General features: G+C 33.7%; 1 protein-coding gene across 4 annotated transcripts in view; it reads right to left on the bottom strand.

Annotated features, from left to right (window-relative positions):
* The window catches only part of LOC128673285 (uncharacterized protein), a 93,793-nt gene that overhangs the window by 30,667 nt on the left and 45,672 nt on the right, over positions 1-17,454 (bottom strand). For 3 of the 4 annotated variants that reach the window (XM_053751036.1, XM_053751038.2, XM_053751039.2), the window contains one exon: positions 17,182-17,228. The exons of the other annotated variant lie outside the window; for it this stretch is intronic. The gene's annotated coding sequence lies outside the window, so the exon portion shown is untranslated. The remainder of the gene's footprint in view (positions 1-17,181; positions 17,229-17,454) is intronic. 4 annotated transcript variants of the gene reach the window in all.

Raw genomic sequence — 17,454 nt, 5'->3', positions numbered from 1 at the left:
GTATTTTATGATTAAGTATAACTATTAGGTCCTTACATATGAAATTTTGCGTTTGGTATAGGAACAAAGTCGAATATTTTTTAATATAATTAAACAAAGCATGATATAATTAACATTTATTTAATCAAAGTAAGAACCATTATTATCTATGCACTTTTGCCATCTCATAGGTAGTTCATTGATCCCTTTACTCAAAAAAACCTTCGGACGGGAATCAATAAAATCTTTGAAGGCGGTTTGGACTGCCCTATCGGAATTGATTTTTTTCCCATGGAAGAAGTTATCCAAATTTTGAAAAAAAATTATAATCTGTTGGAGCAAGATCCGGGGAGTACGGTGGATGTCTTAGACATTCCAATTGAAGCTCCTCTAATTTGGTAGCCTGTAGTGCAGTGTGTTAGACCACACACTGCGTTGTCGTGAAGCAGCAGTGGCGTGGAGCGATTGACCAGCCTCGGTTGTTTAGCAGCTAGCTTTTGCATCATAGTTTACATTGCTGACAATAGACGTCTGCCGTAATTGTCTGGCCAGATTTGAGAAAACTGTAATGAACGACACCGGCACTAGTCTACCAAACGCTTACAAGTAACTTTTTTTGGGTCAATATTCGCTTGGATTTGGCTGGCTGGCCAGGGTCCAGCCATTGCGATGAGCGTTTCCGATTATCGTAGAGAATCCACTTTTCATCACAGGTAATGATTTGATTTAAAAACCCTTCATTATTGTGCCGGTTAAGTAATGTAAGGCAGCAGTCGACACGCGTTTGCCAGTTTGCTTCAACAATTCGTAAAGTACCCACCTTTCAAGTTTTTTAATCTTACCAATTGTGGATTAAAATAGTTTTATCATTAACATCGAAGCCTGAAGCGAGCTCGGACTGGTTTGAGATGGATCCGCTTCCACAATAGCCTTCAATTCTTCATTATCAACCAGGGTCTCCAGCCGTCCACGTGGCTTGTTTTGCAGGTCGAAATTTCCAGAACGAAAACGTTGGAACCAAAATTGCACTGTATTTTCTTTTACGACAAGACCGCCATGCACATCATTAACCCTTCGAGCTGTTTCCGCAGCACTGGTGCCACGGTGGAACTCGTAAATAACGCGATATTTCAAGTTTTACATTTTGTAAACTGAGTGACGCAAACAGAAAAATCAGAAGAAAAAAAAACAAATGAATGACGGTTAACAAAACACAAATAGCTGTATAAATTTGAATTTGGAATTCCTAACCAAAGAGGAGAAATTTGTGATTAAAGTGGCCAGTACAACAAAACGCCAATTTCATATGTAAGGACCTTATATTAATAAGGATATTTTGTTCCTACTTGTTTTTATCCTTTCTCGCTTTATTTTACCGTTTTCTATTTGGTTGTAACGTTTGACTGGCAGAGAATGCCTTGTTTTGAATAAATATAATTCTCTCTCTCTCTCTCTCTCTCACTTTCGTGTTTTCCCGGTCGTATTCGGAAATTTCGGAATAAAAAAATTGCCATTAAATTTAAAAAATTGCCTATCAGCTGTTAAGGCTTTGTATTCCTTAGTCCTATTTTAGGGCGGAACCACACGCCGCTTGAATAAATATAATTGTGAAGATTATAATTTGCTAACCTACAATTATATTCAAGGACTCAAGCTATTTGTTTGTTTAAGCCGAAACAAGTTATTGTTTATGTGTGTTTATATACAAAATCAAGCGAAGTTCTCTTTCAAGCTTTACATGAAATAATTAGCATTAATCTTTATTTATATTATAATTCCACAAGAGTATGTATGTGGTATATATTTTCTTTTCTACAAGTAACTATAGTAATTCCCGCGCAAATAAAGTTACGGCTAATGGTATTCTTTCTGATTTAAAAACTATCTATTTCGATTAAACTACAATCTAATGTGATTACTTAATTTTCTGCAACCTGTACGGCTCTTTTTTATTGTCTTCATTGCAATTCCATTTAAATGGAAATGGTGGCCATAAACTGGATTCTGAGATTGACTTATCTATAAAACTAATTGAGTTTGCAAATTAAAAGCAATTTGAGCCTGTGAAGAATTAAAAAGAAAAAAATTACACATAACAGAAAAATACCTTTGCCGCATACTTTTATAATCTCTTCATAAAAGTATGCGGTAAAGGTATTTTTCTGGTAGGTATTGGTAAAGGTAGTTATGTGTAATTTTTTTCTTTTTAATTCTTCACAGGCTCAAATTGCTTTTAATTTGCAAACTCAATTAGTTTTATAGATAAATCAATCTCAGAATCCGGTTTATGGCCACCATTTCCGTTTCTTTCGTAAGACTAGACTTAGATTACTTTCGTAACAAATAAACTCGGAAATCATTGAACCGATTTTGATGAAATGTTTCACAGATAATGACTAGACTATTAGCTTTAAATATAATCTTTATTACGAATTTAAAATGTGAATGAAGTCGCGGGCGGTCGCTATTACTATTTACATTTTTATGACCTGCGTGTTAAAAATAATAAAATCCCAAAAGAATTCAAAAATTGGACATGTTATTGAATTTTAAATATATAATCATTTCATTTACATACAACGCGAAGCTAAAAGGAATGTTCGTCCATATTTAAATTAAAAAAAGTACAGAATGATCTCTTTATGTACTTAAATGTGTAAATATTTTTTGTAAGAGGTTTGTACATCATTATAAATAAAATCGCCAATATGGCCTCTATACCTAATTCATTATAATATATATATATTTTTAATTATTTCAAAGTAAATAAAAAGTCGTATCAATCTATATTAAAATTTGCAATAAATAAGTATATAAAAATGTTTTAAAATATAATTAAGGATAAAAGACAATAACTTATTATTAAATTATTATTAAATCGCGAATTATGGGATAAAATGTACCCTATCTGTTATTCCAGATCATATTCTACCCATGTGCCAAATTTCATAACAATCCGTCCATTAGATTTTTTCGTGAAAGAGTAACAAACGCATACACATATATCCTTCACAAATTTTCGCATTTTATAATATTAGTGGGATTTCAATAAGTACTTAGTTTTTAAATAAAATATACTTCAAGTTAGGTGCTTGATTAACTTTCTGTCTTAACACTTTTTATAAAATAAGGACATTGCGTGAAGGAATCCCTAATATGTGAATGTTGTTCTCTGTGGTGTAAAAAAAATAAAACAAAAAGTATTCCATCTATTAAATCAATTGGATATAAGAATGTGTTAATAGCAGTTGAGAAAGAATTAATGGAGACGAAAAAGTAGGAAAGCGGACCCTGGGCTCCAACGCTCAAGCTGAGAATGATAACGGGAAAATGCTCTAGTGAAAGAAAGAGAAATATATTTAATATGCTGGTATTTGACACGCTACTCGTTGCAATATATCAACTTCAACGATCAAAATCGATTTTTACTTTGAATCGACGTACGTTGCTTGATTTTGTATAGTATCAATGCGTAGCATACATTGAAATTACACAATGTATGTCGTGCACATTGATTGAAAATATACCAAATAGCCATATAAAGTCACATCACAGAAATAATCAGACAGATTAACTTAAGAACATGCTTTAAATTATAAATAGTTATCACTGTTCTACAGTTTCTATATTTTACGATTCATTCAAAAGTAAAGTTCACCACAGTGCGTACTCCGCCACTCCCTTTGTTCGACCTGCTCTTGCGCAAATTAAGGGCACAGCACAGGCCGTTACCCGTCCTAGTTTAGTGACGCAAGGTTGCATGACGCGATGCTACGCGAATGTTTGAGTTGTAGACTCAAGAATTTATTGTACTGCGTCGCGTTGTCTTAAAGCTTTTGTCGCTCATGTAGAATGCCGTCAGTTCTTAATGCCCGTGTTTTGTTATTAGTGCGATAAATGGTGAGGGATTTCTTAATGCGTTTATAAATTCGAAATTATTATTCGGAAATGTCGTTATAATTTTTTTAGTTTATCTTTAAAGCACAAATTACAAAGTTAACAATAGCCGTTTTTAACCGCAAACGAACGTCACCATAAGATTAATGCCACCATGATATTTTAAATGTTTATTTCAATTTTCTTTTATTTTCGCAAGAAATAAAAACGTGATATATGTTAATTTAGGTACATGATAAAAAAGGCCAGCGTGTTCGCTGGACGCTGGTTTAGGATCTTAATGCCATAAAACATTCTCTATAAGCCAAACCTGAGTAAACGTTTTGCGGAATAAACTGTAAAAGTACATATTGTAAATCCATCGCTTTCAGAGAAATTCCCAAATTAATACAAACGGAGTTCTGGGCACAGTACTCAACCCAAAATAACTCAACAAATATTACTTTGTATACAGTTCTCCAGAAATGGACATGGGAATTTACTTAACCCGTTCGTGGTGTTAATTTGTTACACAAAGTTTGTCACATTGGCCTTTGGGATAGGTTTGACCCAACATTAACAGATGTGCCAATCTAGCAAGAAATCAGATAAATATAGACCAGTGAATGTTTGTTAAGATGTTTGTTACTCAAACACGAACATTTAAATGAATAAATAATTAAATTTATAGATAACATTTGTAAAACCTGAACGAACACGGGTAAAATATTGCCAATAACTCAGTGTAGCTTTTAGGTCGAAGTCCAAAAATATCACAAAATCCTATCCTATTAATATTATAAATGCCAAAGTTTGTAAAGATGTATGTTTGTTACTATGTCATTCAAAATCTACTGGACCGATTGTTATGAAATTTGGTACACGGGTAGAATATAACCTGGAATACAAATAGGGTACTTTTTTCACGAAATTCCCACGAAAGCGAAGCCCCGTGGCGCAGCTAGTAAGTACATAAATGAAAATAAATAATACATGCACAACGCCGGACTTATCCCATGTAAGGATTTCTTACAGCTGACTGGCGATAGGTTGAGAGGAATTGTTTACAAGACACTCAATTTCAATTACCATCTTCTGAATGCACGGCTAAATAAGGTCGAACGCTCAATAGGTCAGTGGTACCTACATATCTGAACATAATCGTTGAACAATCTAGTTGACCTTTGACCACCTCACCCGCCACCTGTGACTCAGCTATTATGATTGTGTATACGGTATTCGGACAAGGCGGTGTGGCCCTTAAGGTGATACATAACTGCACACTAGCGCCACCATCACATTTTTACCAATTTCTTATGTTTATTAGGGAAAACTAAAAAATCCTCTTTCCAAATTGTATTATTCTACACTAGATAAAGAAATTTATTACAAAGTACGCAGGGTGTGTACGTACGTGCGCAAAACGGTGTCTCTAGTAAAACATAATCACTAACATATTCTTAGTTTTCGATAAATATTTTTGCTTGAAAAACCACAGCACTTTGTTTTTCTTGTAAGAAATACTGATAGCAAACCAATTTCTTACAAGGTCTCTCGATTCAGCTAATCAATGACCCGGGTCTTTAAATGTGAACCGGTGTGAAGCAAATTAATTTTACGACCCCATTGCCCTTTCCAATATAGTGTTTTTATAGTAGGAAGAGAGTAAGCGGGTCTCGCCGATCTCGAAGGGTTCGCTTTGTTAAGAATCATAGCTTTTATGATCTACGGCACCAAACAAAACATACACTACAATTATCGAATCATAAAAAATATTCTCCGATTAGTAGGACAAAGGAAGCCGGACCACGTGACCTGGTGGTAAGACCTAATGAATTTTACCAATAGTTTATATGATATCTGTTGCACTTCAATATTTCCATAACCATTTACTCATTATGGCATCTTTCATTTATATAAGAGCAGCAACGAATTCTGAAAAGACTGCCCTATAATCACAACCGCTATGTCAAGAGTGAAACACTAAGAAAACAAAGAGAGAAGGAATAATAATGGCGACGAAGTCGGTGCTAATGGTATCGGTGCATATGTCAATTTACGCGCACAAAAACAAGAGATCACGAATGCTATGTTTTCCGATCTAATATGGGCAGTATATTCACGATACAAGTGACCACATCTACATTACAAGCTTTGAGTCATGACGACCAGGAAATAGCGGTAACACGTGACGCTGATGGCAGTGACGAACATGACACGATGTCGGGTTTACGTGGCACGGTTTGGGAATGATCTGAGATTTTTCTAGCACATGATCAAATAGGAGATGTTTTTTGGACTGTTCGAAAATCAAACTATGTGCAATAGAGTACTTTAAAAGCAAAACTATAAATGTTATCAATTGTCAGTTTTTTAGTTCTATGTAAAGTTGAATTGATATACTTTTTGACTTTGAAATAGTGAAGTCAAATGCTCATATTTTGTTTTTATATTTAGAAGAAGTATCTAATTTTACTTGTAGTTAAACAGCTTATCAAAAAAAAAATACTTTTATTTCACTACTGAACCCTCCTCTGCGTCAATTTAACATCAGTCAGACTAACATTAGCATAAATTTTTATTCGATTTTGATAATAATTTAGGTGTTTTTCAACGACATTGCTAGGTCAAGATCGTGTCCCAAATAAAGGTCAATGAGTTTTTTGCACCAATCTTATCAAATTCCTCGAATTGACAGAAATATATTTAACAAAATTGAGAATTAATTAGTAAATATACTAGACGTAAACGATATCTATAATTATATCGCTTTCTTAAAAAGTTTGCAACGCATTACGATATATATTTTTAAATTAAACATTTATAAAATTAACATTGTACCAGCACTTAACTTATTTATAAAATAGGATAATTAAATTGATTACTGTGTATGGTACAATTTAATAAAAACTAATAACAGCCCACGGCGGCGTTCCAAACGCTCGTGAAATTCACCCTTACATCTTATTACCGTGAAAATTAAAGTATTTTTTTTTTTCGAAAAGATGGGACCTGTCGGAAAAAAAATACGAACAAGTAATGTTTTATCCGGGCTATTCACTATGTGACCACACGCGGCCGACTACGCGCGTAATAAGCTCCATGTAGTCGTATAATTAATAATTCCTCACCTATAATATAATTTCACGCCAGAATAACATAAATCAGAAGTGGGATAACGACTATGCATTAGGCGTAAACTACTCGCACTCCTTGCTTATGTTTAGAAAGTTCTAAACATCTAACCATGACTGGACACTTTAATATTGCCTAGATCGTGTGTTCTCAACGCATTTGAGCTGTAATCTTTACGTAGTTTCATCTAAATATAATGTTTTCTGAGCTTAACAGTAACTAGAGATAAAAAAATTAAGAATTTTGGCAGATTTCTCACGCAATCGAAGTTCGATTCATCTTTTTTTTTTTTAATTTTTTTGCTGACAGTCTAGCAATGTTTCTGCATTTAAAAAAAATACGTCGAAAAGTTCGTGCGAACGCATCGACTGATCCAATATTTTCGTTTTTTTTTTACTTAAAACCTTAGAAAAAAATTAGAGAAAATATTTTTATTAAATTATAGAAATATTAAAAATTTAATAAATAGTAACTGTTGATTAAAAATTAATTTTGTTCAAATTTGTTACGTGAAAATGCACTGTTATTATTTGCCGGACGTAAATACATGTTTTGTGCAATGCGCCCAGGTCGGGGCCGAAAGGCCGGCCGGGGGGGCGTCGGGGTGAAATGCCTAGCGACCCCGTGACGTCCCCCATAACGGCAGCGTGAAAACGCCCCAGGGGTTTAGTGGGTAGGCTGGGCCGACTAGCGGCCCAGGAGTCCCACACTCAGTGCGTAACAAGCATTCCCCTGGGTAAACAAAAAAAAAAGGGTAACTTAATGTGCTGTTGACTGTACAACTAAATTCACTTACAATATATCAATATCGGCAAATAAACAGTAAACAACCCGAAGGCAACACTTTAATGAAAACGGTCCATAATAAAATATTTAGCTGGTAGTCGGAACAGATAGGTTTAATTGAAAGTCCACGACCGCCACAGATGCGCCCGCGCACGACTCCGGGCTAGAACGGTACACCTCAGTAATTATAACTTGCAACAATTATTGCTGAATACGAATAAACGCACGTTATTTGTAACACGCCTATTACACTGAATCAAAGTCTTTATCGAGAATGTAGTAGGTACTGAGAATGTAGAGGTGCGAATTGCTTGTGGTGCGAAACGACTAAAGACCCGAAGGAAGAAGGAAGAAGAATCTACGAGAGAAAAAATAAACCTTGAAATTTTAAAGATTCAGCTGTGATTTTGCGACCGGCTGTCTACCTGACCCTCCTTGGGAATGCTAATACTGACAAGATTATTAATGTCATACGAAACTCACGGGAGGATATGCAATGGTCTTATTCTAGGGCGGAATCACACGTCACTCGGGATCTACAGATAATGGTTCTGATTTTTTGTTATATGTACCGCTATTTTTAAACGCCTCGATAGAATTCAATGTGTGACATAAAGAACAGACTAGCAAACATCTATTAGGCTCCGACAAAAAAGAAAAAACAAAAATAAGCCATGCTATTTAATGTTACAAAGACAAAGACAAGGATTGAAACATGACTTTAGATAACAAAAAAAAATCGAATAAATTAAAGTAACTACATTTTTATCTGAGTCTATCATTTATCATAAAAAATCGTTTTACAATATCAATCAATGAGGACTCGTGGTGCTTTTTAAATAAACTTGAATTAAAGTTTTACAATGAAGCTATATTTTTATGGCATCAGTCAAAACATGCCAGGTTAATAAAATGAGTATAGGTATTCACGCATATGTCGCCTTAAGTAATGAGCTTTCGTATGGTCAATTAAATCATGTTGACACACAATGGACCACCGTGCTACCGAATGAGCCATTAGCTGGACACTGGACACTGGACAGGTGTGGCTGAGGGTTTAATTGGACTCGTGTCGCCAACGGTATCGGTCTTAGGTTCGCCTGGCAATGTTACGCCTAAATACACTGATTATCTTAAATAGGTACTGGCCGTTTAGAAGTTTTGTTTGGGCTTGACAAAAAAAAGGTATTTATTTTAAATAAACCAAAAGACTGGCTGTTTCGAATTGATGTTTCGTTTGTTCGCTTATTATATATCATTCGGTAAATAACTCTAGATTACATTGTTTTTGTGCCAGTCTTTATAAAGTATGGAGATTACAAACAATTCTGTTTTGTGTTGTCACATTACTATATAGTTATTTAGGGAAATTCATAATGGATAACTGGGCTAATGGTCATAATACACTGGAGGTCCCGGGTTCGATCCCCGGACAGGTCAACACGGAAAATTATCTTTTTCATATTGACCTGGGTCTTGGATGTTTATATATTTATTATATGTTATATAATATCGTTGAGTTAGTATCCGATAACACAAGTTTCGAACTTACTTTAGGGCTAACTCAATTTGTGTGATTTGTCCTTATATATTTATTTTTATATTTTCATCAATTAATTCGACGTTAGAAGAAATGTTTAGTTGAAATTTCGTGCCTAACTTACCAATGAACTTAACACTATTGTAAATGCAAAAGTAATGTTTGTTTGTTCTTGTTGAAATTTTACATATATATATATACATAGATATACGGAGAAAAAGTATCTTTCCTCCCGGAAAAACACGGCCAAAGCCGTATAAATTCAAATATAATAAAAAAAATGTTCTACCTACGTTAAATGTTGTAGTATGAATTAATCAATATATTTTATTTGCTAAAAAGGCAAGTGTGCATATGTAGAGGTGTTACATTGTTGTAGTGTAGTAATGAAGACAGTCTGTCTGTGCCGACTATACTTTTAAATATCTCACTGTTTTTGCACCGTCAAGCCAGTTAAGTCATCAGTCAACAAATTATAGGATGCTTGCTTTGAGTAAAGCTCTCACTTGTACTATGTTTTATTAATATTTAAAAATTTTAACATTTATTATTTTTTATTTTTTAAAAAATATTAATATTTATATCAACAATACTAGCTATAACTTGTATTATTACTGTTAAAATTTACTAACGGACTTAAATTGTATGTGAAGGGGCGACTTAAATAAAATACTATTTTTTTATTATCTCGTAGGCCAGGCTAGGGAACGTCCTCTGATACCTCGCATTAACAGCAAAATGTAAGCGAGCTTACCGCGAGTTTTGGTGGCAAGGTGAAGCATGTAGACGAAGGACGCATATTCCAGCAAACGTGACTTTGATGGATGGAAGCAGCGTCGCATAGGTACGGCCTACGCCCTGTATTCGGCTTGTCCGTTTCATCCTCCGAGCTGGCTGGGTGTGGTGCATATGTTCATGTTATTTTTTTTTTCTCGTAGTCGCGTCGTCGATAGCGGTCCTGGTCCACGTCTAGTCCGGCACCCACAGCCATCCGTCCCAGTCGATAGTTCTTGTTTTCCTTAGTGTGGCATTGTTTATTTTAAAAGCTCATAGAGTCATTGTCAGTAAAGAGGTTATAAAGAGGCTGAACGCCACTATAGTATGAATAAATTATAATTACTTATAATTCAAGTAGAACTATCGAAGAACACATGAAGATTAATTAATTCACAGTCAAACAAATTCAACTCAGTGCAGCATGCAAGTAGCTCGCCTGTCCAAACGAGGCATGCGATATCAATCGCTCCGATTAGCTGGATGATATTAAATTAATGGTTGGCTAGGCACGTTGAATGTGATTATTTCTGAAGCTATAATGATGTATACACATTATACGGTCGTTTGAAAAAAGAACAACCTTTAATCAGAAACACTGGTCAAAAATAAAGTAATTATTGTAAAAAAATTGGAACTTATTTTTTAAATTAAAGAACAGACTAACAATAACATCTAGTTACGTAAAGAACTATATTCGTCTAGAATCTGACCCAGTAATAAAAAAATAATTTTGAAATACCTATCAGTGTTTATCATAATCATCAATAGCCATTTAAATGACCCTGTCGCTGGGGAACAGGCCTCCATAATGGATGGATAAATTCCCATTGAGGATTGGTGGTTTTTAAACGACAGAAATACTCATTACATATCTCTTCAATTTAAAAATTTAAAAACCAATGTTTTTTACTAGCTCTATTGAATGCAAAATTGTTCCCTTAATTTAGATTATCGATGTTTGCCACCTCTATCATAGAGTTTAATAACAAATAACAAAGATAAAGACAACCCTATTCACAGTTAGCTACCACGCTACTAATACAATGGCTGGTATCAGAGGTAGCCAGTTCGATTCCGACCCAATTCCGCGCGATCATAGTCGCCAGTTTATCATTTTGCACCGTTACGCGGCTCCGCTTCATTTGACGTAAGTTCGCAGGTGCTTAGGGACAGGGCCGGCCCTAGGTTGAGTGCGTAACCCAGTGCGCGTTGTGTGTCTAAGAAAAGGTTGTGATGTCAAAGTTAAAATTATTCATTTTAAGATGATATACATCACATTGACGTCTAAAAATACTCAAAAATAAATTAATATGACTACGACTTTTAAAGTGTAGGTGAAGGTCAAGTTTAAAACTACACGGCTCCTTCTTTTCCTGCGCGTTTTAGAAGTCTGCGGCAGTCCTTAGCGACAGCTTAGTCGACATTCAATGTTGAAAATAAAGAAATTGAATGAGCTCCAGTTCAATTCGAAAACATTGCTATAGGCCAATTAATAAAAAACAATAAATATTTATTCAAGTTTAACAATAGGACAATTAGCACCACGTCTAAAAGTAACATACCATCCTGCAACACTTCTTTCATTTGAAAATTAATACAAAAATATTATAGTAAAGTGCTCTTTCATAATAAGTAGTATTTTGATAATTAGTCACATAAGTACGATTAAGTAAGACAAAACATCTGCAAAATATTTATTTATTTGACAGGAAAATAGCAATATCATTTAAAAAGATTTTCTTTCATGTTACATAAGTAGGTTACGTACTGTACATTTCAGTGGTAACTAATTAAATTTTTAATATAGAAAAGAATATTTTTTCAGTAGTGTAATTGTAGTAGTTTAATAGCCTTTCCTCAGTAGTGGGACATACAATAGGCTTATAAAAATTGTATTTACTCTTCATTGATTTCCCTGAAATACTTTTTGGCGCCCCCTAATAGTGAACGCCTGGTGTGGTCTTATGTCCGTCATACAATCGGGCCGACCCTGGTTAGGGATAAAGGTTCGCTGACCGATCATTCGATTCGATTAATCGATTGTTACGTGATTATAGTTTTTGCGAGTTTTGATTTAGTGTAGTTATTGGTTGTTCTTCCGCAAAGTATGGATGTATGGTACATTATTACAGTTTGCCGAGATTAGCTATAAATATAAGCCAGACATTAGAGTTTGTGATGTAATTTGATACCACATTGTGTGATTAAAGTATTTGTGTGTACAGAGAAAATTTCAAGCGTCAAATAAGTTTCTTTAGGCATTTCTTCTCAGCTATTATCGTTGCCAAAATGCCAGTAGTATGTAGTTTTTATGGAGATATTGTATAATTTAAAATTTTGAAGGTCTAATTTCTTGAATTAATGCTTTGACTTTAGGTTCTTTTGATGCGTCTCTCATTTGAGCGCGTTACTTCCCCCGCCATAGATCTCAGGATTCGCTTTCATAACTTTCATTCACCAGTTTGCAAGGGCTCTTCATTTTCAATTATCTGAGGTTTGTAAGGCCTCTTCATATCATTAGCACGCATCAGACTTCCTGTATTGGTACAACTATCGTACACACATCATCCTTATCGAGTTTAAGAACTTCTAAGTTTTCTGCCATTGCGGAAGGGGCGTCGCCAGGCTATTGTTTCCTACGTAATTTTCCCGTTTACGCAAGATGTGGACATTAAACGACTGGCCCACATTTATTTAAATGAATTCAAGGCCATTGAACTCCACGGCCATTAGCGCAAACGAAAGCATTGTCGCGTATTCATTCAATAGTAAATCAGTATAATTATCTGGCTAGTGTGAAAATGCCTCTACATTCCACAACGTGAGAACAGATTTCGTGGTTGGTGCAAGTTATTAGCGGAAGAGTTTATGAGTTCCGACATCCTTTCTTGGTAGATATTGAGCCTATATAAGTAATTAACTTGATAATGCAACACAGCATAATATATGATTTAGAGTTAAACTGAGGTAACAACGTCGAGTTTGAATAGATTCGTATGATAAATTATTTAGTTTTTTTTTTATATAATGATTTTTAGGAAGAAAACTGAATACGATGTAAAATAATATAGAATAAAAATAAATACGTAGTCCTGATATATACTTCTTTTGCTGATGATGAATGAGACGTGCCATTCTCAAGCTAGGTACAAGCTATTTGCTAAATAAATATATATGTGGTCGTCCAAATCAAAAGGGACCTTACGGCGCCCGGCACTTACGCCATTATTGTCATTGTTTTAATGAAACGGAAAACCGCTATGATTGTTTGAGAACAGGATGTCTAATAAATAATACAATAATAATATAATTAAAATTGAGTACGCGATAATCCTAGGATTACGCATAAAATGTTTCAATTAAATGTGTTATCATAACCGCTATCTTTTCTCACTTACGCCACAATTCACCTCGACTATTGCTATCAATTCACAATATAAATTACTATCTAATGAACGGCTATTAAAGTATACACTTCAAATAAATTCTGTCATTCTATCTCCCGACATTTTGTATCCAAATCATTTGTGGAGTTATTCCTGTCTGACGTTCAATAATACTAAATTAATTCCAACGAAGTCACAGGTCATCGTGATTAGATATGTATGCGTGTATTTTGTGAATTTACACGCAAACATATTTATCAAATTGACGTCTCAATTTGAAATAACTGGATTTTATAATATTGCTCATAATGAGCGCATGGGAAAATTTCGTAAATTACATCGGAGAATTTGTTTTGATGACACTCTTTTGCGAAATCCGAAATTGTTGTTTGTTCAAAATGATAGTGGTAAGAGGTATCTAATTTTTTTTTTGCCTGCAGAAAATAAAAAAAAACTGCCATTTATGGAAATTTAAATAAAATCTTGATCTTATATTCTGTATTTCTATTACGAATATATCTTTAATGAAATTCATTTAATTCAGACAATAGTTCTGACCTCTTTAGAATTAACAAGAATTAAAAGATAGGTATGATTTTTTAATATGGAATGATTTTTTCTTTAACACTAAAGAATGCAAAAGCAAACAAACATCTACGATTATAGTCTCAGACATTTAAGTTTTCATCAATAATGTAGAAATATTTTTTTTAAGACATTTAAATTATTTTTACAAGATGTGTCGTATCGCTGTCTCTAATCTGAGCGTTTTCCTGGTTACTCCGTCAGCCGTAGTGCGTTGGAGTCCAAGATCCGCTTTTCTATTTTCGTCTCTACTTGCAATATATGTAGGTAGGTACCTATATATAAATGATTCTTCGGGTGGAATAATGCAAATTAAATTTGTGTTATAACACCAATAAAAAGATAATAATAAAGATATGTAATATAATCAGAAAAGGTAATCATACGACCTTTTCAATCTCAATGTAACACAGATAACTAAACAACTGTCGGAACAGGTTCACCTAATATGAATATCAAATGAATCGCTACAATCGGCCTACTGTTTCTGTCCGGTTACAATTAAAACATGGCCGCGCTGCGTGGGAACCAATATCCAGCGTATTCAGATTTGATTAATTCACCACCATATTAAAATAATAAGGATCCTAACTGATATTATAAATGCGAAAGTAAGTTTGTTTGTTACCTCTTCACGCTCTATCTACTCAATCAATCTTCTTGATATTTTATATAAATGTAGTTTGAAGTACGGAAAAGGACATAGGGTACCTTTTATCCTGGAAAAATAACTGCTCCTGTGGGAATCACGTGAGCGAAGTCGTGGGCAATAGCTAGTATAGATATAAACTAAATTCTGCTCCCGTAGCAATTTTAGAATACAATGTTACTATGTGCTTTTTTGGTTAGGTACAGTTTCTTTGACAACGCGTGTAAAATCCTACATAGACAATGATCCGGTGATTGTGTCCTTAAATTTGCAATAACAGATCGATGTGATGTCAACTGTACAAAACATTTTTAAATACAGTTTTCTTTAAATACAGTTTTATTATAGGCTTTATAGTTACAGAGCTTGATTTCGAAATTAAAATGCCATAAAAAAAACATCGTTTATGACAATGTTTCCACCATTCGACTTAAAAAGAAAACGGTTTGTAATTCAAAGGACGAATCAGTTTTTGGTTCATTTCTGAAATAGCAACACCCGTGTTGATTTTATTTTTTGCTATCTGTACTCTGTTTACGTCCACTTGGACAATATTTCTTGCTAAATAGAATCCGGACACCGTACTTATCGTAACTTTAATCTCATTCGATGGAATTTAAAGCGGGGGTCATTGAAATGTCGTCATATATATCGCAAATTGTTTCTAACCGATCAAAAGATAAATTTATTGAGAATACCACTACTTTTATTCTCGACTACACTACCTTTTATTCTCGAAAAACTATCACAGTTTAATTCAATGATTAATTCATTATTGTATAATTGAGCTCGAAATAAGCCTTTTGTAACGTCGATGCTATTCAGTCGATAATTATCTTTGTACAAAAGAAAAATGTAACAACACTACGTTGTACAAAGAGTGAATGCTTTAGTGATGTGCCGCCGAACAAAAGATCGATATCGCTTTTGATTTACAAATAAATAATTTTTAATTGAACCGTCAGTCAACTTGATCGCGCGTGCGTATTCTCATGCTAGAAAGGGACAGTGATAGCTATATGTTTCATTGTATCATGAGAATAAAACAGAAGGATATTGTTTGGTCATTGAGGGGGTTATTTTCGACGCACGTTCGAGGTGGAATTAAAATCCAATTGTGGGAAAATGGAAAGATAATTAGGTAGGGACAAAAAATGGCTCCTGATTCGGTGGGCGTGATGTCTTCTTTTGATTCGAAGCGCCTCCATTTTGTTCTCGATAAACATTCTATTCATGTAGCTGCTCATTGCATTTTGTTCATTTTTTCATTTAAATGCTTTGTTTGTATAATTCCGCCTTTAATTTATGTTGCAAGTACATTATCCTTATTTTCAACATTTATTTTACTCATAATAAAAAAAAATGCTGTACAACAATTACATAGTAATTAACATAGTACATAGTAAAAATATATTTTTTTACTATTAGTCAAATTTTTTGTTGTAATTACAATAAAACAAACGAAAATTCATAATTTCGGAGATTTTTCAACATAATTATTAAACCCAATTTAAACCCGTTCATTGTCACAAAAAGATTTTTCATTAATTTTTTTTTATATCATGATATTCATTATTTATAAGAGAAATTAAGACGTGACGTTTATCGTTAATAAAAAATGATACATTCAAAAACATACGGGCTATGGTTCAATAAAAATCTATGATTAAATAATTTTTTACTTCCGTCATGATCCTACACGATTCAAATAAGATTTAAGATTTTATTATGGACCCACCAGGAAGGGTAAGGAACACCGCTTTTTTACATAATGACATCGAATACCAACCTTAATGTATAGCAAAAAGGTATATTTTCCATTAATTTGACATGACCTCACGCAGTGATTGATTTCTAAAGACATAATCTGACTTTATAGCTCACTAAATGGTTTTATATAACGTGTTCTCATTAATTTAAAAAGAAAGCTGTTAAGTATTAATAAAGCAAACTAATCCTTGAGTACTTAAGGCTCGGTGGTATCAGTCAATTGTAACGTTAACTCCCGCGCAGAAAAACGCAACGTACGCCATTTTATCTAAACGTCAGCAGTTGTCATAGTCGTCTGGTGGTGCAACCCACTCTTAATTACCCTACCCAAATTTAAATATTTTTTAAAATTCATTATTAGGTACTTGTAAAAATCTTAGCATCTCGTTCAATAGAACAATTTCAAACGTCAAAACATATTTTTTGGGGTTTAAAGTTATATCATGAAGATTTAGATATAAATATAATATATGTAGTGAATGAATGAATTAAGACTTCAATATGATAATAATATCACGTGTTTCATATTATCATCTACGCAATCCCCAAAAGGTTAATTTATAAGAAAGTGAAAAACAATAATTTATTTTCGCATACGATTAGATAAGTCGAGCAAAATGATAAATGGAATTTCTAAAATATTTGAGTTGTGCGCTTTTAGATTTTGCATTAAATATAAGAAAAATAATTTTAAATACCTTAACGTTATGATTTCTCACGAAAGATACACTGCACGAATCACAATCTGAAACAAAACGAATACAATATTTTATTTAGCGATAATGGATGAGATTATATAGTATAAAAATAAAGCTCCGAATATTCTCGGTTTTGAAAATAGCTTGAACATATTTTTCTTTCTTTCATTCCAAATATCTAAAACGTTCCCAATGAAACATATTTATGATAACAAAGATCTCGGCTGACCCATATAGTTCGTGCTTGATATCATCTAGTTTACGGCGTTTTAC

The sequence above is a fragment of the Plodia interpunctella genome, chromosome 10, assembly GCF_027563975.2.
Source record: "Plodia interpunctella isolate USDA-ARS_2022_Savannah chromosome 10, ilPloInte3.2, whole genome shotgun sequence".
NCBI classification, from domain to species: Eukaryota; Metazoa; Arthropoda; class Insecta; order Lepidoptera; family Pyralidae; genus Plodia; species Plodia interpunctella.
This window is presented reverse-complemented; position numbering and strand designations above follow the sequence as displayed.